Genomic DNA, 22833 nt, shown 5'->3' with positions numbered 1-22833 from the left:
GGGCTCCAAAATCACTGCAGATGGTGACTGCAGCCATGATATTAAAAGACACTTGCCCCTTGGAAGAAAAGCTATGACAAACCTAGACAGCATATTAAAAAGCAGAGACATTACTTTGCTGACAAAGGTCAGTACAGTCAAAGCTATGGCTTTTGCAGTAGTCATGTATGGATGTGAGAGTTGGACCATAAAGAAAGCTGAGCGCTGAAGAATTGGTGCTTTTGAACTGTGGTGTTGGAGAAGACTCTTGAGAGTCCCTTGGACTGCAAGGAGATCAAACCCGCCAATCCTAAAGGAAATCAATCCTGAATATTCATTGGAAGGACTGATGCTGACTCTGAAACGCCAATGCTTTGGCCACCTGATGTGAAGAGCTGACTCATCAGAAAAGACCCTGATGGTGAGAAAGATTGAAGGCGGGAGGAGAAGGGGACAACAGAGGATGAGATAGTTGGATGGCACCACCGACTCAATGGACAAGAGTTTGAGCAAGCTCTGGGTGTCGGTGATGGACAGGGAAGCTTGGTGTGCTACAGTTCATGGAGTCTCAAAGAGTCGGACATGACTGAGCAACTGAACAACACAACAACACATAATTTATATGTATACATTACACAAATACACACCCAACTTGAATCCAGAATATATGTAAAACTCTTACATCTCAGTAAGACAAGCTCACCATTAACAGGTAAACAATATTTAACATTTTTCTAAACACATACATATACAAATGGCCAGTAAGTACACAAAAAAATGCTCAATAGTTTCCCGTATCAGGGAAATGTAAATTAAAACCACAAGATACAACTCTATACCCAAATAGGGCTAAAAGGCTAAGAAGATCAAAACACCATGTGTTAAGGGATGTGGCACAACTGGAACTCCACATACAACTCCAAGTAGCTTCAAATAAAGTCACGTTTATCTAACCTATGATTCAGTAATTCCACACCTAGGTTGAAAAATACAGGTATACAAAACTGTTTGTATGCAAATATTCACTTATAATAACCAAACAGTGGGAAAAACAAATCTCCAAGGAGTGAAAAGATAAAGAAATTTCCACATATCGGTACAATGGGATACCAAACAGCAACAATAACAGCAGCAAAGGAGCTACTGACACAAGTAAACATTATAGATGAATCTCAGAAACATCCTGCTAAGGGAGGGAATCAGATACAAAATATCTATCTACACTGATTTCATCTGCATGAAGTTCTAGGTTAGGCAAATTTAATGCAAGATAAACAAAATCAAAACAGTGGTTGTATTCTACAAAGGACTGGAAAAGAACTGAACAGAAGGTACATAAGGGAACTTATCTGAGGTGATGGTAATGTTCTATCTCTTCATAAGATTTTGATTACACAAATGTATAATTTGATAAGACTTAAATGGTACACTTAATATTTGTGCATTTAACTATATGTAAATTTTACTTCAAAAACAAAGAACTATATATAAATATTCAACTCTAGTTAATGACATGGAAGCTGAATTTGTTTAGGGGTAAAATGCACTGTTTGCAACTTAATTTAAAATACAAAGCCAAAAAAACCACCACAAACAGCAACTGACTTGACTGGTGAAAGATTACAGGAATGGATAGATGGAAGGATATGTGATAAAACAAAAAAGCAAATTGGTAACTGTAGAATCTAGGTAATAGGGAAATGGGCGTTTGCTGTACAATTCTTTCAACTTTAATATGCTTGAAATTTTCCACAGTAAAATGCTAGCAAGAAAACATTTGATGAGCAAAAGAAGCCAGACACAAAACAGTAACATTATATAATTCGTATGTATATGAGATTCTAGAGCAAACAAAACTAATCTATAATGTCAAAAATCAGATCAGTGGTTGCCTGGGACAGGAGCTAGGGATGACTTACGGCAAAGGAACAAGAAAGAACTTTCTGGGGTAATGGAATGTTTTATGTCCTGACTGGGGTGTTGGTTACATGGATATATGTATTTGCCAAAACTCACTGAACTGTACAGTAAAATATGTACCTTATACTTTTTATAAAATTATACTTCAATTAAATTGATTTTTTAAATGTGTTCACTATAAAAAAAATCTGAAATACACAGAAAAAGCACGTAAAAATTAAGTCCCTCATAATCACACCATCTTTCTTTCTCTTTTGACAATAGCCATGCCCAGTGGAGAAAAAATACAACTTAATGTTTTCCTGAAAGGCAATACAGAATGAATTCTGGAATTCCTTCCTTAGGTTGACTCAAAACCTAATGAACTTAAATCCCTTCAACCCCATCATTGCTATGAGCCTTCATCAAATTACTAACCATTCTGTGCCTAAATTTCCTCACCTGAATAATGGAAATATTTACCTCAAAGTTTTGTTGTAAATGTTAAGCAATCATCCTGGCAGAAAAAGCCCACAATCTTCCCCTGCCGTGAATTTTTTCTTTTGCAGGGCTTCAATTCTGTACGTACACCCACCTCAAAAGTCAGTCTTATTTGAGAGAACCTCAAATTCCTCTTGTTGATAAGACTAAAACCCTGAGTTGTTAAAGCCCAAAAACAAGGACTGGAATAACAAAATAAAACAGAAAACTAGATTAGAAAAGATGTCAGCTACCTTGAGAATGTAAGATCTAACATTCTGAGCAACAGTATACAAGGGTACAATTTCTCCCTGAGTGAATTCCAAGATGTATAATTTGATAAAAGTTGTTTCTGCTTTATCGATGTGATCTAGGTCAAAATATGTAACCTGGAGAATATTTATTAAAGAATGTGATGTTCCAAAGAATGAGAAAAAGAGTCATAAGAGAAAAACTGACATTTTACAAATGAAAGTAAAGATATACTGAAAACTGGACTGGGGAACACCTCTGGATAGAGTGTACACTCATATAAACTGAACCTCATGAAGAAAAAAAAATAATTTAGACCATGTAGATCATGCCTGCTATTCTGCTGAGTAAATACCCAAAATGAACACAAAAACGTAATATTTTACTACTCTCTAGTTGGTCTCACTTCCCATGCACCGCTCATGACATGAGCATCTTGTCAGATTCTAATATTTAGAGCCATTTATTTTTCCTAGAACGTGGACCACAAACACAGCCTACTACTGTCTACTACTTCATCTGGTGTTTAACAATGAAACACAACTTGTGCCAATACTGGAGGAAAAATATCCTTTTGGGGCTTTTAGAGACTGTGTATCTATATTTTACATTTTATGGGCAACTTTAGGGATTTCCAAGGTTATTTGGACAAAATGACATTTTTGTCTTCCTTGAATCTATGCATTCAGATAGCAAGTGAAAATCTTTTGTGGCAAAAAGCAAAACTGGCAAGCTATTAAACAATCTGAGGGTACTGGTTTGGAGAAACCAAGAAGTTACTATCCAGTATGCTGTCAGCCACTTTACTCAAAAAAACCTTCTGAATTTTTTTTGCTACCAGTATCTGCTCAAGGTGATAATTTAAAAGATAGTTAAAACACTACCCTGTTCCAAGAATTTCATGTTCTACATAAATACAGAAATCCTAACCCCAATATGGATTCCCATACATGTTAAGTCTAACCTACATTTACGCATATACTTTTGAGGCAATCTTCAGGATTTTAGTTTTAGTGTACATAAACTGTGACTTCTTCCTGTTAGGGAAGACAGTGGCAACTGACAAAGAGGCAACTAGGGATCAATAAAGATGACAGAAGACAAAAGAACAAAAATCTTTTAAATTGAAATTTGTTCCAAGATAAAGGCAGATGACTGAAAAACAAGTCCAGGCCTTATAACTGCTACCATGAGGAAAAATATTCACTTACACAGGAATAAAATGGGTAAATACAAGTCTAGGAAGAAGGTTTTAGGAAGATCAATTCAGTTCTAGCAGGATAGTAACAGATTAGGCTACCCAAACTTTTTCAATTCCAAACACCTGGAAGCAGATCAGGATCTGGAAACAACACTCAAGTAAAAGAAATTAAATTTAGAACAGTTTATTAACATGTTAAGAGATACAATATCACTGATTGTATATTAGATACCATTTACTTAAGTACTGTGGTCAGTCAATAAATATTTATTGAGAGCCCATTACAAGTTCTACGCACAGGGATCAGCAGGGAATGGGATACAGAAAGTTTCTCAAGGAAACTGCATGCAAATGAGGACAAACAAGACACAAGGAGACAAATAATCAAGATAATTTTAGAAATATGTGCTCTTAAGGAAACAAAACAAATAGTAAAGGTTAACCATCAACAGTGTCTTAGACAAGAAGCTAAAAGACACAATCATGAGAAGGAACCATCCACCAGTCAGCCAAGCTACACAGTTCTGGAGGAAGAGCACTCCTAGCAGGGGGAATAGTAAGGAAATGTCATGTGGCAGGAACAGACTTAACATGTACAAAGAACAGGAGTGGGAACAAAGGGAGAGGATGACATACAAGGGGATCAGAAGTGGTCAAGGGCCAGATCAGATAAAGCCTAAAACAAACTATGTGCCATGTTTTTATTTCACTTTATCCTCACTAAAAACTATTATCTCCAGGGAACTGAGAACTACGGAAGTCAAATGACTTGCCTAAACAGGTCTGACACAAACACTTGGATCTTAATTCCTACAAAAATTGCTGGATTTGGTCTCTCTTTTTAAAAACTAAATGTATAGTTATGAGGGCTTTTACATGTTCACTCAATACTTCAGTTCTGAGACCTTATTTTTATGTATAATCATTATGTTACTCAACCACAATTTCTTCTCTTTATAAGGAAGATTTTCAGAACTCAGCCTCCATAGTGAGGGAATGCTTAAGTTTTAATAAAATGAAGTAACTGTTAAATAAAGATAAGAAAAGCACAAAATATTACAGAAGAACAAAAGGGAAGGCTACAGATTCTGGAGGAGAAACCACAGACGCTTAAGAGCTGGTCCTTAAAAGGAAATGGCAACCCACTCTAGTATTCTTGCCTGGAAAATCCCAAGGACAGAGCAGCCTAGCGGGCTACAGTCCATGGGGTTGCAAAGAGTCAGACATGACTGAGCACACATGCAAAAATAAGATTTCCTCAAGTGGAGAATAAGGATAATGGCAAATAGAGGAATGGCAGGCAGGAAGATGGTTATGAAAATAAAATGACCACTTTTATCTGTTACTATATATAGGTCTTTAAAGAAACGTGATTTCAGAGAAATTATAATTAAATCCTTGATAATGAATCACAATATGCAGAAATTCTGTCATTAAAATTTTTTATCACATGATTTTAATAAGACTACTTTGTATTAAAGAACACAGATGTTAAAAGTAGAAAAAGGTTTTGTGAACATATTTACTGCAATTATTTTTTAAAAGATTTATTCACATATTTAGATATGATTTAACCAATAGAATTAAGAAAAAAGCCCATTTCCATACCAACAATATAACTTGCTCCTAGCAATACTACTATTATTTACCAAAGCAAAAGTTCACATTATATTTAAACCTAGTAAATTATACACATATCTGTATCTCAAATTTCCATGCAATCCCCACTAAACTGTCAGTAAAAGTATTTTTTAATACACACACACACACACACACCCAAAACTAACAGCAAGTATGGAACAGCAACAAAACGCAATTATCTGATTTGACAGCAATTATAAAAACAGAATAGAGGAAAAAAGTACTAAGAAGTTATTAAAGCTAATATTTCCTAAAATCAAAGGACATAAACCCTTGCTATCTTTGCCCTGTTGTTCAGTCGCTAAGTCATGTCTGACTCTCTGCAACCTCACAGGCGGCAACCCATCAGGCTCCTCTGTCCATGAGACTTCCTAGCCAAGAGTACTAGAGTGGGTTGCCATTTCCTTCTCCAGGGGATTTCACTGACCCAGGAATTGAACCCACATCCCCTACATTGGCAGGTGGATTCTTTACCATTGAGTCACCAGGGAAGTCCACCTTTGTCCTCTTAAACCATTATATTCTTATGGTAAAAGGTTAAACTGATACTTATACAATAAAAGAGGGAATATGAAGTATGTTCTTAAAAAAATAAAAACAATAAAGCAAAATAATCTAAAATTGTGATTCAACTATATTAGGCGAAAGAGTAAAGAAAGAAGTGTGAACTCCTTTTCCATAAGCAGTCAAAGGTAAGGCTTAAAACCGCTTAATCCTGGGACTTCCCTGGTGGTCCAGTGGTTGAGAGTTCACCCTGCAATGCAGGTGATGTGGATTTGACTACCGGTTGGGAAACTAAGATCCCACATGCCTTGAGGCAACTAAGCCACAACACAACTACTAAGCCTGCTAGCCAAAACTAGACAGTCCACACACCGCAACGAAAGCTGATGCAACAAAGCTCCTACATGCCACAATTAAGACCCAATGTAGACAAATAATTTTTTTTTAAAGGTTAAAAAAACTGCTTAATCCTCCGTGTTAACCAGTTGTAGCAGCAGTTTTCAAACTTTTTGACTTGTGAACCCCTTTACACTCAATAATTGAGGAACCTAAAGAGCTTTTATTATGTGGGTTGTATGTACCAGTATAATATTATAAAAGAAAGTTGGCAAATGTTTTAAAATTTTAATTCTAAAAACAGCAATAATAAACCCACTCCATGCTAATAAGTAACACTTATGAATATACTTTCCGAAAAAACTGCATGGCACTGCTGCTCATTTTTGTAAATCTCTTCAACAGAGAAACCTGGATTCTTATATCTGCTTCTGTATTCAATCTAAAATGAAAATCCATTTTCACACAAATATGTAGCTGAAAAAAGAAGAATTTTTTTAAATTTTACTATGTATTTACTTTTGGTTGCTCTGTGTCTTCATTGCTGTGTGCACGCTTTCTCTAGCGGCAGTGCACAGGATTCTCACTGCGGTGGCTTCTCCTATTGCAGAGTACAGGCTCTAGGGCATGCAGGCTTCAGTAGTTGCACTGCTGGCTTACCTGCCCCAAGGCATGTGGAATATCCCCGGGCCAGGGACCAAATCCCCGTCCCCTGCACTGACAGGCAGATTCTTAACCACTGGACAACTAAGAAAGTCACAAGGAAGAATATTTTTAATAGTATTTTCACGTAAGTGTGGATATTATCCTTCTTTGATATTAAGCCAAAACTTAAAAAGTATAATTCTAAAAAAAAAAAAAAAAAAGTATAATTCTGTAAAGATAAGTTGCAAAGGGGACTCTGAAACCATATCAATGAAACTTTGCAGACCATTTCACTTAAAATCTATTGCTCTATCTTTCACTTAAGAAGGTCTTACATCCACAACATGATTTTGTAATATCATGCATGGACCTTTTGAAAAAAGACGGTCCACTGAGTTATGCACATCTTCCAAACACTTCACTGTAAGATAGCAAAGAAAAAAAAAATCACATGTTAATATCATCAATTTCATCAGCAAGGTCTTAAGAAGTTGTGAAGATCATACTGGCAGATATGTTTTCCAAAATTCTAATTTCTGCTTGAAAGCCTTAATTTTATATGGCAATAAATTTTGCTGGTCCAAGTGAGAGGCTCATTTCACTTATTTTTGAGAAAATAGGTACAAATATCCATGTTTAAATAACCATAGTTTGTCACTCTTTAAGTAAAAATAGTGTTCCATGAAAAAAGCAACCAGCTAGCTAGTTTGGCTCACACCTCAATCACACAAATATTTTTCTTCAAGACAAACATCATAGTTTGGTATGGAGCAGTAGTGTCTTATAACATTCTTCTCATTTTGTCACAACAAATATTAAAAAAAACTACTCAAGCATCAGGATTAATGAAATTAACAAGCTCTACTGCTTCATGGAGGATATTCTTAAATGAAATCAGCTCCCCGCCCCCAACCAAAAATGTAAAGTGATGAAGAATATGACTACTGGTACAATTTTTGCCACTGTCTTGATATGCACTGCAGGGCCAGCAGATTTATGTATCACTGTGCTTGGACCACTAATTCAAATGTCAACACAGTAAAGCAGCAAAGAATACGTTAGCATTATTATGAAATAGTTTCAAACCAACAGGTAATTTGAAACATTTGATGATCCTCTCAAGACTCCACAGATCACATTTTGAGAACTGATGCTCTGGAAATATATATAAAATAAGAAGAGGAACTAAATCTCCAGGGGAAAGAACTCCATGGTAGGAAGACAGGGATGGCAAGGAGACATCTTTCCCTGTATACCCTTTGTACCATGTGAATTTGGTATTCCTTGTATGTATTTTATCTTAAAAAATTAGACAATTATTTTCTTTAAATGTAAACTGACATCTTACAGTGGCTAAGTATATATACAAGCATATTATTTAAATATAAAGGTCAATATAGACAAATAAAATTTTTTAAGAGCTGAAAATATTCCGATTTAGGAAGCAGAACTAGGAGACTGGGAGAAGTGGCAGAGGAGACTGCTGTTTTTTCACTATAAGCTATTCGGAACTTTTAAACCATGTACATTTTAATTGGCTCAAAAATAAAAAATCATTCAAAATATTGCATGGAAAAATACTTACAAGCTAAAAAGACAAATAAAGCAAATACCTACGCACAGGTGAGAGAATGGAATACATTCTCTGTGAAATACATCAAGATAACGGCAAATGCCTGGAATAATGTGCCTGTGAGTTTTCACTCTTACATAAAATATTACTGTATATTATAACAAAAATATTCATTTAAAAAGCTAGTTTAAAAAAATTAAAAGCTTAGTTCAAAAGCAATAATTTCCTTAGACCAGAATGTCTAACTCAGTTAAAATCAGTTAAGTATGTAAATCTTGTGTCATTTTTAACAGTTAAGTGGTTAAACTCTCCCCCCCAACATATCCACATCCACACACACACACAAATAACATAAAATAATCTTTCATTTTTTTCTTCTATTTCATTTTATCACAATTAAGATCAAATCAGAACTTATTTATTTGAAAAAGAAAATAAAAGAATTGCTTTAAGGTAAATATAATTGCTAATCTTATGTAATTACTTCATAAACCCACTATCAAAGTCAATCTTAAATATAGTGTCTCATAAGATGTCCTGATCAGAAAAGAAGCAATTATTTCTACATACAAATAAGTAACTCAAAAGCAAACTGCATTCCCCACTATATGGACCTTGGAGAAAGGACTGAGATAGAAAAGATGTAAGTTAAACTTGGAATATTTTGCTGTGCAAAAAGAGAATATACTCCAAAAAAATTTATGAGTATATCAAAAAAGACACAGAAGCCAAAGAAAGGCTCCCACAGGACAAATCCAAGACAATCTGAGCAACAAAATAAATAAAGGCAGTAACAGAGTATAAACCATTGAGTAAGACAGGAAGTACATAAGTCCATATCAATGAGATAAACGGATTTTTCTTTCTTAAAACAATGCCTACTGACATAAAAGAAGAGTCAGAAAATAATCATTCTGCAACCATCAGTGTAAACATCAGTACAGGCAAGAAGCATCAATGGATGTTAATATAGGAGGGAACTTTGATGAAGATACAGATCTGATTAGTAGCAGGATATCTGCACTATCTCAAAGTTATACCCACAGATTGCTTATTAGGTGAAGAAGAAAAATAATAACTATACATCCTTGTGAAGAAACCAGACAACACCATGATCAGAAACTAAAAAACTAACATCACCACTGAGGGGCAGGCCAACGGCATGTACTTCAGTATCATACCCCAGAAAGGATACAAAATCCCCAGTTGGGGAGGCATAGCCCAAAACTAATTATGGGGAAACATCCACAAATCCAACCTGAGAAATATTCTATGACATATATAAGCCTGTATTCTTCAAAAATGTTAACACAATGAAAGAGAAAGCCTAAGACACTGTTCCGGACGAAAGGAGACTGAAGCGATATGACAACTAAATGCAACTGGCAATCCTGACGCAAATCCTATGGGGGAAATGCTGTGTGTGTGTGAAAGCCACTCAGTCATGTCTGACTCTTTGCAACCCCATAGACTAGCCTGCCAGGCTCCTCCATCCATGGAATTCTCCAGGCTAGAATACTGCAGTGGTTAGCCATTCCCTTCTCCAGGGGATCTTCCCAACCCAGGGATGGAACCTAGGTCTCCTGCATCGCAGGCGGATTCTTTACTGTCTCAGCCAATGGTGCAAAGGTACAAATGTTATTACTGGAACAAAGGGACAAAACTGTAATAGAGGCTAGAGATTAGATAATGATATAGTACTATCAGTGTTAGATTACCTGAATCTCATTAACTGTATTGTGATAATGCAAAAGAATACAATACACAAAGAATATTTAGAGACATGGTTATAATACATGCAATTTTCAAATGATTCAGAAAAGAGCACTAAAGCAAATGAGACAAAATTTTTAAAATGGTAAATCTGACTAAAGGATACTGAAGAGTTCTCAGTACCATTTTTTTAATCTTTTAAGTGTGAAATTATTTCAAAATTAAAAAAAATTAAATAAAGGCAAATTGGATGTCAAAAGGTGGTTTAAAAAATTACTTATTCTGATGCCCTATAACACATATGAATAAGGGAAATGAATGCAACAGTGACTCAGACTGGCACAATGCTGCATATAGAACTTCCTAAACTCTCAATTCTCTAGAAAAACAAAACTGAACAAATTTTGGGGGGTTGAGGGGGAGGGGAGGCAGTTCTGTATAGCATGTGGGATCTTAGTTCCCCCGCCAGGGATCGAACTTGTTCCACCAACTCCCACCCTCAAATTGGGAGTGTGGAGTCTTAACCACTAAACTGCCAGGGAAGTCTCAAGAAAAATGTTTTTTAAGTAACCACATAAACACTAAGATGCTGATCCCATATACACTCAGGAAAACACAGAAATCTATGACTTCATGTCAACACAGACCACACTGAGGGATTCTCCATTCATCCAGCAAACCATAAGCTCCTTTGCAGGCAGGCCTTAAGGTCCTGCTCTTTGTTTTAACTCAAGCACTGACACAGGGCCTGAAATAGAGCAGACATATTTGCTGAATAAATGATGAATGTTTAGAAAGAGGAACAAAAGTCTACATTTTATCAAAATTGAGAGGAAGAGAAAGAAAAGGAGAAGACATCTAAATAGGGTATCAATTATTTCTAATGCATTTAAAAATATGAAAATTTTCAAACCCCACAAAAGCAGAGAATATTATTACTATGCATATACCTACCTCTCCAACACAATTATCAGGCTATTTCACAATTGCTTCATCTACACTCATCTCTCGCATCTTTTTTGGTTCTGAAATAACTTTTAAACAAATACCAGACATCTTATTTCTCTTCCACATTTTTCAGTTTTCATCTCTAAAAATGAGCATTTTCTTATATAAACATAATGCCATTAGTATTCTTCACAAAAACTAACAATAATCCTTTGATGTCATCTAATAGCTATCTACCTTCAAATTTCCTCCTAAGTGCTTCAAAAATTACTTTCTACAATTGGTTTGAGTCAGGACTTAAATAATGTCAACACATTACATTTGGTCACTATACATAAATTCTTTTTTTTACATAAATATTTTTAACCTTTTTACTACTACTAGTAATTATGAAAAAATCTATTAGACAAACCAATTAATTAATTCACACTTGTAGATTCTCTAGAATCAAACCCAATCTAATGTATTTACTATTCCCTCTGCAGCTATCTTCCTCCAGATTGCCACTATACCTGATTCTTTCCAATCACTGATTGCAAATCAAATATTACCTCTAAAAAAAGAGGCCCTTTCTAACCTCTCAATGCACAGTAGAGTCCCACTTTCATTCATTCTCCATTATATGCCCCTGTCTTCTTCATGGCACTTAGCACCACATAAAGCTGCTCTGTTTATTATTTCCTCTAATAAAACGTCCACTTCAAGAAGGCAGAGTGCCTTCTTCACTGAAGGCCAAGAATAATGTCAATAACATGAGACAATCAATAATACTTACTGAATGATTAAATAGCAATGCAGTAAAAGTTCAGTTTAGTATTTGTTTTTAAACATTTGTAGCTCACTGCTCACATCATGATGTAAATTGAGTACCTGCAGAAACTCAGGCCAGCTGTTACCAAGACACTATGGGATACAGCAAAGAAAGAATAGAAGTATAAGGCATTCAAAAGCATTTCTGGACTTTTACTGAACAATGATTACAGGTTTCTGAAAGAAAATTTATTCAGAATGATTTAAAGCACATTACCAGGAGTAAAATAAAGTTCCATTTTTTTTTTTAGTATCATATGAGAGCCATTAAATTAGGAGTAATATCTACAATGGGACAGAAGTATTATCTAGACTATGGCTCACTCGCTTTTTTCCTTCTCTCTCCCCCCAACCCAGTCTCTAATATACATACACCATGGGAGAATTTTACATTTTCAGATAGCATTTCTTTCTGGGGAATGGGTCATGATGAATATAATTAATACCCAAAAACACCTAACTAAAAATGCAAACCATTAAATTTGAGACCTGGAGAAAACTAGAGTTATCTGCCCCACACTTCTCATTTTTCAGCTGAGAGAGATCTGAAGCCCATGGTGGTCATCAACAAAGTCACAGACCTAATGAACAGAAAGCAAAGCTACATCTAAAATCCACATCTCCTGTCTCCAACCCTATACTCTTTCATAAGATAATGTCACTCATAGAATGCTAATATCAAGTTATAATATTCTTTACCATCATTTTTAGTAATGTCACTTCTTTTTTTCCTATTGAAATCCTAGCCACTAGAGGAAAAGTCAAAACAAGGACACACCTAATTATACTCTAAGTAAAGCATGTTACAGAAACCCCTTTTTGACAAAATAATACAATAAACATCTGAAAAAAACTAACTGGTTTGATTCAATGAGGTTTTTATTCCAGTTTACATTTTAAAGTGAAAATAACTATTTAGAAATATCTGCTGATTACTCCTTCATTTTAAACAAGTAAATTGTTGATCTCATATTAAAGATCAGTATAGTTATTTTTCAACTATTTGCAGAAATTGAGTACTGATGTGAAATCTGTGAAGATGAAACCTCCACTACGGTGCATTCAAAACAAAATTATTTCTTACTACATCTTTCTTCAAAAACCAACTCCAGTGAAGAACTAACATGCAAGTGACCAAAAAACACCAAACATAAGGGGGAAAGTGACAGAAATATCCATACACATAAGATACAGCAACCTTGATAAACAAGAAGAGACTCTACCCTTCCTAGTTTCCCTACAATATTATTCAGACCTATTCATAAATACCCTTGCCAGTTCTTAGAATACTAGTATGAACTGTAGAGGCAAACAAATGCACAGGAGAGATGTCATTTGTCCAAGGTTAAATGATAAGAGATGGACACGAGTAAAACAAAGCAAGGCATTAAAAAATAATTAAGATTCTTTTCAGAGTAAAAGGGTTTCTTTCTCATTCTGCTTGTTCTGTCTCATAAACACAACTAAATGTTACTGTTTAATATGAAAAATAACATTGTTTATATTTGACATGAAAATTTTTACCAAAAACATACAGTAACAAAGTATCAAAATGTAGACTTTCACTCTAGTGAAACCCTCATTTCAAAACGTCTATGTAATATCCAAATCACATACTAACATTTGAAAGCAATGACAAAAAAAAACAGAAATGCGAAAGGAAATGGAACCTTAGTTTATCTTTTCCCCAGTCTGTGCTTTTTGGTTGAAGAGATCCCTAAAACAAGAAAATTAAACATAAAACACCAAATGAAATAAAGTTTGGATTAAGTCAGGTTCAAAAAGCGTTATGAACTATAAAATGAAATCTATGTCAGCTGGCATCTTATCACCCCAGAGAGTTCTAAATTCATCCTGCACATAAATCAAGAAACAGGAAAGCATGCAATACAATGGAGTCACCCCACAGTACAAACACGAACAAATTAAACGAACACCCTATACTTCCTGGTATTTTTTTAAATGTTAAAACTTAGACCTGAGTTAAGAACTTATCTGTAAAGATCTACTCTAACCTATTTAAGAACTATGTGACAAACCTCATTTCTGCAGCACAGAACAAATATTTCCACAACAACATTGCTACCGGCTCTGATAAATTCTGTAAAAAAAAATAATAATAAATAAAAATAAAAATATCAAGCTTCTTTTATAATGACCAGCCAACCAACACTTTACAAAATCTGACGCGTCTGTATTTCTGCTGTTCCGCGGTCTACGTTTCCTTGATCACAGAAGAAGGCAACTCCCTAACCGTCAGGGCTGACTTAGCGCCCTCCAACACCCCGGGTGCGGGTTACCTTCATCACTCCATTGTCAAATCGCACTCCCACGCCTCAGTCCTCAGCCCCCGTCCTAAGACTCTAGAGAGTCAAAAAAGGGAAAGATATCCCCTCACCCACCGTCCTTTACTGAGGAGGGTGGGTGTGTCTGGAGACGAACGCTCTGTCAAACACAATCAAATCTTCCGCGGAAACCCAGACCCTAAGCCACAACGGAGCCAGCAGTAACCGGCCGGTCGCCGACCCCAGCCTTCCGCGGCCGCAGCCCTTCCTCTTTCTCCCCTCCAGCCCGGCCCCTCCCCCGTTGCGCGCACGCGCGGCCTCCAATCGATCCCCTCCCCCCTGGCCCCCCTCACCTGAATCATTAGCCACCCTCTCCCCAGGCTCTGGGAATCACTGGCCCAGGAAGGAAGACAGGAGATGTAAGCGGGGAAGAGGATGCGTCGAGAGCCAGTGATCTGCGCCTCAGATGTTGGCCTAAGAGGCCCCTACGGTCAAGAGCAGCGTCTGTCACCGCCACCAAAACTGTACCAGCGGCAGCGCCTGGTTCGGCCCAGCTGACCCGGCTTGGGTTCAGAATGCCTAATTTGGTCCCACGGGAACTCGTTCCCCGAAACTGCGGGCGTTTCTATGCTGCGCAGACCGAACACCTCGCCACCGTCGCCGCCACTGCTGCTGCTCTCCAGTCGCCGCCGCCTAACCAATCCCTCCTCTACCGAGGAAGCACGACACTCAAGGCTTTACGACAGTTCGCAAAGTGAGAGCGCAGTAGCCTTCAAGCCTCCATTAACATGTTTGTTTCTGCGCTTGCTCAGATGCCCGTTTCTCACCGTCCGGCCCCCTCTTCCCTGGCCCTCCCCCTTTGTACTCGCCTCATCAGTTTGTAGCCGAAACCTAGCGATGTCATAAAGCTCATTTTATGTTCATTTGTGAAATGCGTTCAAAATACTGACTACATCTTGGTTGATTTTTTTCATAACCGAAAGTTACAACCGCAGAATTATTAACTATACTTAAGGTAACGAACAAAAACGTCATGGTTAAGTCTTTCACGGCAAATAGTACTCAAATCATCCTTACCAATGAGTTCATCACCGTTGAGGTGAATTTGCTTTCAGAATCAGATAAAAAATGGTAATAGATATCCTGGGAACTAACTGTACAATCGTGTACGTTTTCTTATTTTATAAAAATCAGGAGACAACAGACGCTTCATTACATGCATTAATAGGCTGTAGGCAAAACGGATGTAGGCATTGGAATCAGTAAAACTTCCTTTCAAATTCCAGTGAGTGAACTTATAGGTTAGGGGAGGGGGTTCGGAGTAGGGATAGATGGGGCTTTGGGGGTTCACCTGTACACACCACTATGTGTAAAATGGATAACCAACAAGAACCTACTGAATAGCATAGAGAACTCTACTCAATATTCTGTAATAACCTAAATGGAACAAGAATCTTTCCCTTCAGTTCAGTTGCTCAGTCACGTCCAACCCTGTGACCCCATGGACTGCAGCATGCCAGGCTTCCCTGCCCATTACCAACTCCCAGAGCTTGCTCAAACTCATGTCCATCAAGTTGGTGATGCCATCCAACCATCTCATCCTCTGTCATCCCCGTCTCCTCCTGCCTTCAATCTTTCCCAGCATCAGGGTCTTTTCCAATGAGTCAGTTCTTCACATCAGGTGGCCAAAGTATTGCAGTTTCAGCTTCAGCATCAGTCCTTCCAATGAATATTCAAAGACTGATTTCTTTTAGGATTGACTGGTTTGATCTCCATGCAGTCCAAGGAACTCTCAAGAGTCTTCTCCAACACTACAGTTCAAAAGCATCAATTCTTCGCGCTCAGCTTTCTTTATGGTCCAACTCTCACATCCATACATGAGTATTAGAAAAACCATAGCTTTGACTAGATGGACCTTTGTTGGCAAAGTAATGTCTCTGCTTTCAAATATGCTGTCTAGGTTGCTCAAAGCTTTTCTTCCAAAGAGCAAGCATCTTTTAATTTCATGGCTGCAGTCACCATCTTCAGTGATTTTTAAAAATTAAAAAAAAAATTTTTCAGTGATGAAAATAGCAGGTGTCTAATTGATTTGAGCTTTGTAAATCTGTTTCCAAAAAGAAAGGAAGGCAGGGGAGAAAAGAAAGAAAATGTCAATTATACCTCAAGTTTTAAAGATCAAAAGCAGGTTAAAAATTTTTAACTACATTAGTAACTCATGTGATACTTCTGTTGCACAGTGCTAACTGGGATCCAGACCCATATGGCTGTTTACTGGTTAGTACACAGGCATTTCTAATGCATCTTGTCCAAAATAAATTAATGAATGTACATAAATAGTGTTTAAATCTCATCCATCTCAGGTTTCACTGTCTCTTTCAATAGGACCAAGTTATCTAACGAGGAATATAATGGTCATCTTTGATGACTCTCTGTTCCTCACTCCCTACCTCTAATCAAGCAGTAAGTACTTCCAATTCTGCCAATGAAACATTTCAAATGTTGCAGATCCACTCATTCCTCTCTGTACTCTGTACCAGTTCAGGTCTTTCATATATTTGGTACTATTCATTTGTTTAACAAACATTTATCAAGTACTTACTATGTGCTAGACATTGTGCTGAGCATTGTGAGTACCAGATACATGACCACTGTTTTACTTGAACTATTTAAGAAGACCCAGAAAGCAAGTCCACTATTTACAATATAATGTGGAAGGTATAGGATGGCATACTCATGCTCTGAGAACACATAGAATACTGTAGTCAAACCAAGAGAAGGTAACATTTAAATTTTGCAACATAAATAAGACAGTTACATAAAGCAAACAGGGCATTGTCCACAGAAAGATTAGCAATGCTAAGCTACAGAATCCTCTAGTTGAAACATCATGAAACAAATTCTCTACTAAGATCTACTGAATGTATCCTGCAAGGAAAGTCTCAGGAAATAAGGGAAGCAAAGTAGACAGAAATGTATTAAGAGTTTTGCTAGGAAAAGGAATTTTAACTATTTTATATTTAAAACTATGAGATGCTATTAAAGGACATCAATCAGAGGAAAAATAATCAGATTTGACTCTTAGAGACACCATTATATAAGGCAAGTAGAGGATAGACTGGAGAAGGGCAAGAGGAGAGGAGCAAAGACCAGTTGGAATTGCAGGTAAAAAGGGGTGAGGGTAGTAGAAATGAGCAGGAAGGGACAGAAACAAAAAATAAGAAGAATAAATAACTACATGGTTATAGGAGGTGAAGGAGGAGAATCTCAGAGACTTCCAGATTTATGGTGAATGGTTCGGTGGTGGCACCATTCAAGAAAGAGACACAGGCTTGAAAAACCCAACTTTGGGGGTCTGGAACTTTCAACTGGTTAGGATGAGGGAGGAGGTTGAGAGAAAGAAAATTATTACTTCTTATATTGGCCAAGTTGAGTTTACCCAGAGTGGAGATTCCAATAAGCTGTTGAAGTTACATGTGTGAAGCTTAGGAGAGAGGTCTAGGCTAAAAACAGAGATTTGGACTCATTAACTTATAGTGTGATAGTCAAAAGAATAGTTCCAATGAGGTCACACAGAGTATAAGTGAGATGAGACAGATACCTGGGAAAGTCTGCTATTTTAAAAGCTGAAGAATGAAAAAGATTCCCACAAGGCTATGCATGGGCCAGAAAAAAAGGGATCAACATGTAACAAACAGGACCAATGAGGAAAAAAGTTTCAATAAAGAAGTGAATGGTGAGGGATATGAAATGTCTGTTAGTTTCACAGTATGGAGATCAGTAAGTAGGAGCAGTTTCAGCAACTCTTCTACATTTTAGAACAGAGGTTTTCAACGGGTTGGTTTTGACCGCCAGGGATTATTTGATATATAGTATATATTGGTTATCACAACTAGGTAGATGTTACTGACATCTAGTGGTTTAAAACAAGGAATGCTGCTAAATGCACAGCACAGCCTCTCACAGCAAAGAATTATCTAAACCAAATGCTAATAATATTCCAACTTAGAAGTCCTGGTTTAGAAAGGACTAAATGGGGTAGTTATACAAGAATCAGTACTTTTTAATGAAATTTGTAGTAAATGTAAAAAGAAAGATAGATATCTAGCAGAATATGGAATTTAAAAAGGGGAGACTTGAATCATGTTGGTAATTGAAGGCACAGGAGAAATGAGAAAGGTGAATGGAAATCAAACAAATGCTCAGTGGAGGCAGAAGAAATGAAATTCAAAGCTCAGATGGGAGAATTAGCCTTGGATAAGAGAAGGGATATTCTTTTCACTGAAACAGGTAGGGAGGAGGAAGAAGTGATTGTATAAATGAATTAAGTTTGTTAGCGTCAGGGAACAAGTTGAGGGCTCGCTCAAAGAATGGAATTGATATCTCTGCAAAACATGAGGTAAGGCCATCTACTAAGACATCAGATTCGGAAGTTGCTGAGTGGAGAGTAATTAGAAGAGAGAGATTTAAAATAACTCAGAATAGTCAATAACATGATGACAGGGCAGACAATAGAGGCAACAGATCAAAGGCAGGAAGCCCAGAGCAGAAAAGGGGTGAGACTGACAGGAAGGACAGGTGCCAGGGGTTGTATTGAAGGGAAGAGTGGCAGATTATACCCACTTCAGTACTCTGGCCTAGAGAATTCCATGAACTATACAGTCAATGGGGTTGCAAAGAGTTGGACACGACTGAGCAATTTTCACATAGAGGTGGGAAATATCTCTCATCTGAATTACACACAATAGTTTCCTGGTTTCTATGGGTCTACTCTTGCCAGCATCGCCTCCACCTTCAACCACTATCAGAGTGGCAGAAACTGAGACACTAAGTTAAAATTCTTTAATAACCCTCCATCAGCTTCAAGATAAAATCCAAAATCCTTAACTTGGCAAATAAAGCTCTTCCAAATCCAGATTCTCCAGGGTCACATCACACCACCTCGTTCTATGACCCTACTCCTTGTCCCCGCTTAGACTTCAGCAGACTTCTCAAACTCCTTGCATTCTGTAGAAAAAGTATAGTTCTGATATCTTCCTGCCTTTGCACCTACTCTCCATTCTTTCAAAATATTCTCACCCTCTCCCCAACCCCACCCCCACTTTCATCTGCTCACCAAACTCTTACCCATTCCTCAAAGCCCTCCTCATGAAGAATTGCCATATCTCTCTCCCCACTCCCACAACAGACCTAATAATCATTAGAACTTTGGTACTGTCTTCAATCTTTGCATATATTTCTATTAGAAGTATTATAGTTATTTATATATACCCATGTCTGTCCAGAAAAACCCTAAGATCTATATATATATATATAATGTTCTTGCTTTAGCAGAAAAATATCACTTAAAATATTTATTGAACTTACTGAATAAGAAGATTGGAGTTCTACAGACCTGTGGTTGCTAAGGAGGAGAGGGTTTGGGGGAGGGCTAAAATGGGAGTTTGGGATTAGCAGATGCAAACCATTGTGTACAGACTGGATAAACAACAAGGTCCTCCTACAGCACAGGGAAGTAGAGTCAATACCCTGTGATAAACTATAATGGAAAAGAATATGGAAAAATGTGTATATATGTATAAGTGAGTCACTTTGATGTACAGTAGAAACTAACACAATGTTTTAAATAAACTACACTTCAATAAAACATTTTTTATACTTCAATAAAAATTTTTTAAAAAAAGAAGATTGGGGTCCTAGTCTCAATTTCACACTAAGAAAACAGAAATCTTCAGTCTTAAATCTTTGAACTCTTCCAAAAATTAACTTTACTTTCTGTGGAAAGATTAGGGCTAGCCAACATATATATTTCAAACCAAATTCTGTCTGCCAGGAACTGCAGCAAAATAATGTTTACCAAATTAGCCTGCACACATGGGCCAGTGGTGCCTAACTATCTAGTAGATAAGAAATTGAGGAGCTGGTTCTAAACATGGAAATACTGAGCTGTGCTAATGGATCATCTGCAATAAATGGGGGGAAAAAAGGAATTTTCTCCAAATTATTGAAGTCAGAGGGAAAGGCTGGTATGCCCGCCATCCATTGCATAAATACTTCATAACTGTACGAAGTTTGAAAGTGAGAGTATGCTCATATGGTCAGCTTTGTGAGCTCTTTAAAAAAAAAAATGAAGCAAAGATTGGAGGTTTAATGCAATGAGATACAGGGTTGGGGGAACTTGTTGAAATATTTACTAAAATATTTCCTCAGATAAAAAGCTTTGGGAAGAATTAAAAGGATCTAAGAGATGCACTCCTCAGAACACTTACTGATTCACAGCATTCTACTTTCTTGTTGCTGCACCAAGGTATCACTGGAATCTGAAACTAAAAAGAAAATCTTATAAATTCCACAGCACTGCTGATTTAGTTAAGGCAGTGCAGGTCCTCACTAAAATTCTATATATACAACTTGATTTCAGACTATAAGGTTGCAAACAGATTGCGTTTAGTTTGAAGATTACAATCTTTATTATACATACACAGAGAGACAGAGACAGAAAAATAGGAACAGAAGGTAAGGAGTCAGTAGGCACTCCACTTATTTCCTACTACTAAACTGTTCTGAAGTCAATGGAGTCAATTTTGAAAAATTGGGGAGCTCTTTAGTGGAATGATAACTTCAAAACATAGGATAATCTTCATGAGTATTATCATTTTTTAAAGTTTCTCTGATTGTCTTTGGAATGAAACCTTCAAGATATGTTTGAATTAGTCAAATACTATTATCTGTGTGGCTCAGTTATTGAAGAACAGAAATAACTTATGGACTAACAAGGAGACTCAATATGCCTGGAATTTTGTAGACAAGCATTTGAAACTTAAAGTATCCTGAAACATTTCAGGCTATCTGGCCAAATTCTGGGTATATTTAAGGCCACATGGTTCTGTGATAGTATGTTTTTATGTATGTATGTATTTTTAAAGTGTCTTTATTTATTTATTTATTTTTACATTTTTAAGGTTTCCTCTTCATATTCATTTTATTTATTTTAATATTTTGGCCAAACCATGTGGCATGTGGGATTTTAGTTCCCCCACCAGGGATCAAACCCATACCCCCTGCCTTGGCAGCTTGGAGTCCTAACCACTGAACCACTGGGGAAATCCTAAAAGTAAATATTTTTAAATAAAACAATAGAAAAATAAAAGAGAAAGTCACCGTTCACCCACAGTTACATAAGCCTAGCATCACTCTGAGGTTTCCAGACTGACCGACAATTGTTCTCAGAGTAGCTTAGTCTTCTCATTACTAATATTTTTTATATTTTTTGTCAAAATTGGTCACACACTTACCCGTGAACTTTTAAAGTAAGTTGTTTTAACTCTTAGAATATTTTTCCAATGTTGTTAAAAACCATAATTTTTAAAGAGCTCACTTTGTAAGTAATAAACAAAACATGTTTGTGATCATTAAATAGACATACTCTCCAAAGTCCCTTAAAGCTCTAACATTTCATGGTTTGCTTCAGACCTAATAAGATTTATGTGAACATTGAATATTACAATTTCAAGAGTGATTTACAGACTGGTAAATTATTTGCAAATTCTGAACAGGAAGTAAAGACGTTTCTCTGTACTTGCTTGCTATTTATAGATTATGTAAAGTTTTCCAAAAGCACTCAATGTTTCCCTAAACCGTATTAGTATTTACTTAACTGCCTAACATGTATCTTGACTATTATTTTTGATTATAGGATTGTTAACAGACATTTTGCTTTGTTTACTGTACAGATTGTACAAATATATCAGTACATTTAAAATACTGATATATTGGGGGAATATTCAGAAAGAGGGATAGAGAAGAAAAGAGAATGAAATGAATCTGTCCATGCAATAAGAGGACTTTTTTTTTTTTTTTTTTCAGTTCTACCACTTTATTGCTACCAACCCATCTCCCTCCACCCTTGTGCACACATGCTCAGTCATGTAACTCCATGGACTGCAGCCCGCCAGGCTCCTCTGTCCATGGACTTTTCCAGGCAAGAATACTGGAGTGGAATAAGAGGATATTTATAAAATATTTAACAGCTTGAATCTGAATGTCTTTAGTACTCAGGACTTCTGGTAAGATTTTAATTATTTTTAACTTTTGATAGAGCATAAGTCACTATTAACACTACTGTTTTAGAAATTTGGAAATGTTGGAGATTTTAGTTTTAGATTTTTTTCAGATCTTTACTTTGAAATTTAATTCAAACATTTTAAGTTGTGAAAATATAAATTGGTCAAAATTGACAACCCAATTCTGAAAACATTTATTTGGATTATAAGGATAAATAAAATCTTTCTACCCTGAACTGAAATTCAAACACTAATTTAGGATTGAGTTAAACTAGGAAAGAGTGCCACCTACTGAATCAAAATTACTTAAACACCTCAACATTAAGTTCATTCTCAGAACCTCTAAAGTTCTAGCATCAGAGATGTATATTTTAGATAATTTTCATACAGAAAATACCCTCTGAAAAGTTATTTAACAAAATATTTCTTCCTAGTAGAAGAATAACAGACCAGTCATGTGTGTTTTTCATGCCCAATATCACCTGACAAATGGCAAAGGAATCAAAA

The 22833-nt window shown here is 36.5% G+C and overlaps 1 protein-coding gene across 10 annotated transcripts in view; it reads right to left on the bottom strand.

The window, feature by feature from the left end:
* Positions 1-14997, bottom strand: part of RNF111 (ring finger protein 111) — an 82945-nt gene extending 67948 nt beyond the window's left edge. For 4 of the 10 annotated variants that reach the window (XM_043919497.1, XM_043919502.1, XM_043919506.1 and 1 more), the window contains exon 1: positions 14620-14997. The gene's annotated coding sequence lies outside the window, so the exon portion shown is untranslated. Of the gene's footprint in view, positions 1-14281; positions 14551-14619 lie in introns of those variants that run through there. The other 6 variants (XM_043919501.1, XM_043919504.1, XM_043919499.1 and 3 more) reach the window with 6 other exon arrangements.
* Between the last annotated feature and the right edge of the window lie 7836 nt (positions 14998-22833).

Source organism: Cervus elaphus, chromosome 12, assembly GCF_910594005.1.
Source record: "Cervus elaphus chromosome 12, mCerEla1.1, whole genome shotgun sequence".
NCBI classification, from domain to species: Eukaryota; Metazoa; Chordata; class Mammalia; order Artiodactyla; family Cervidae; genus Cervus; species Cervus elaphus.
Note: the sequence above shows the minus strand (reverse complement) of the source record. Positions and strands in the feature narration are given on the sequence as shown.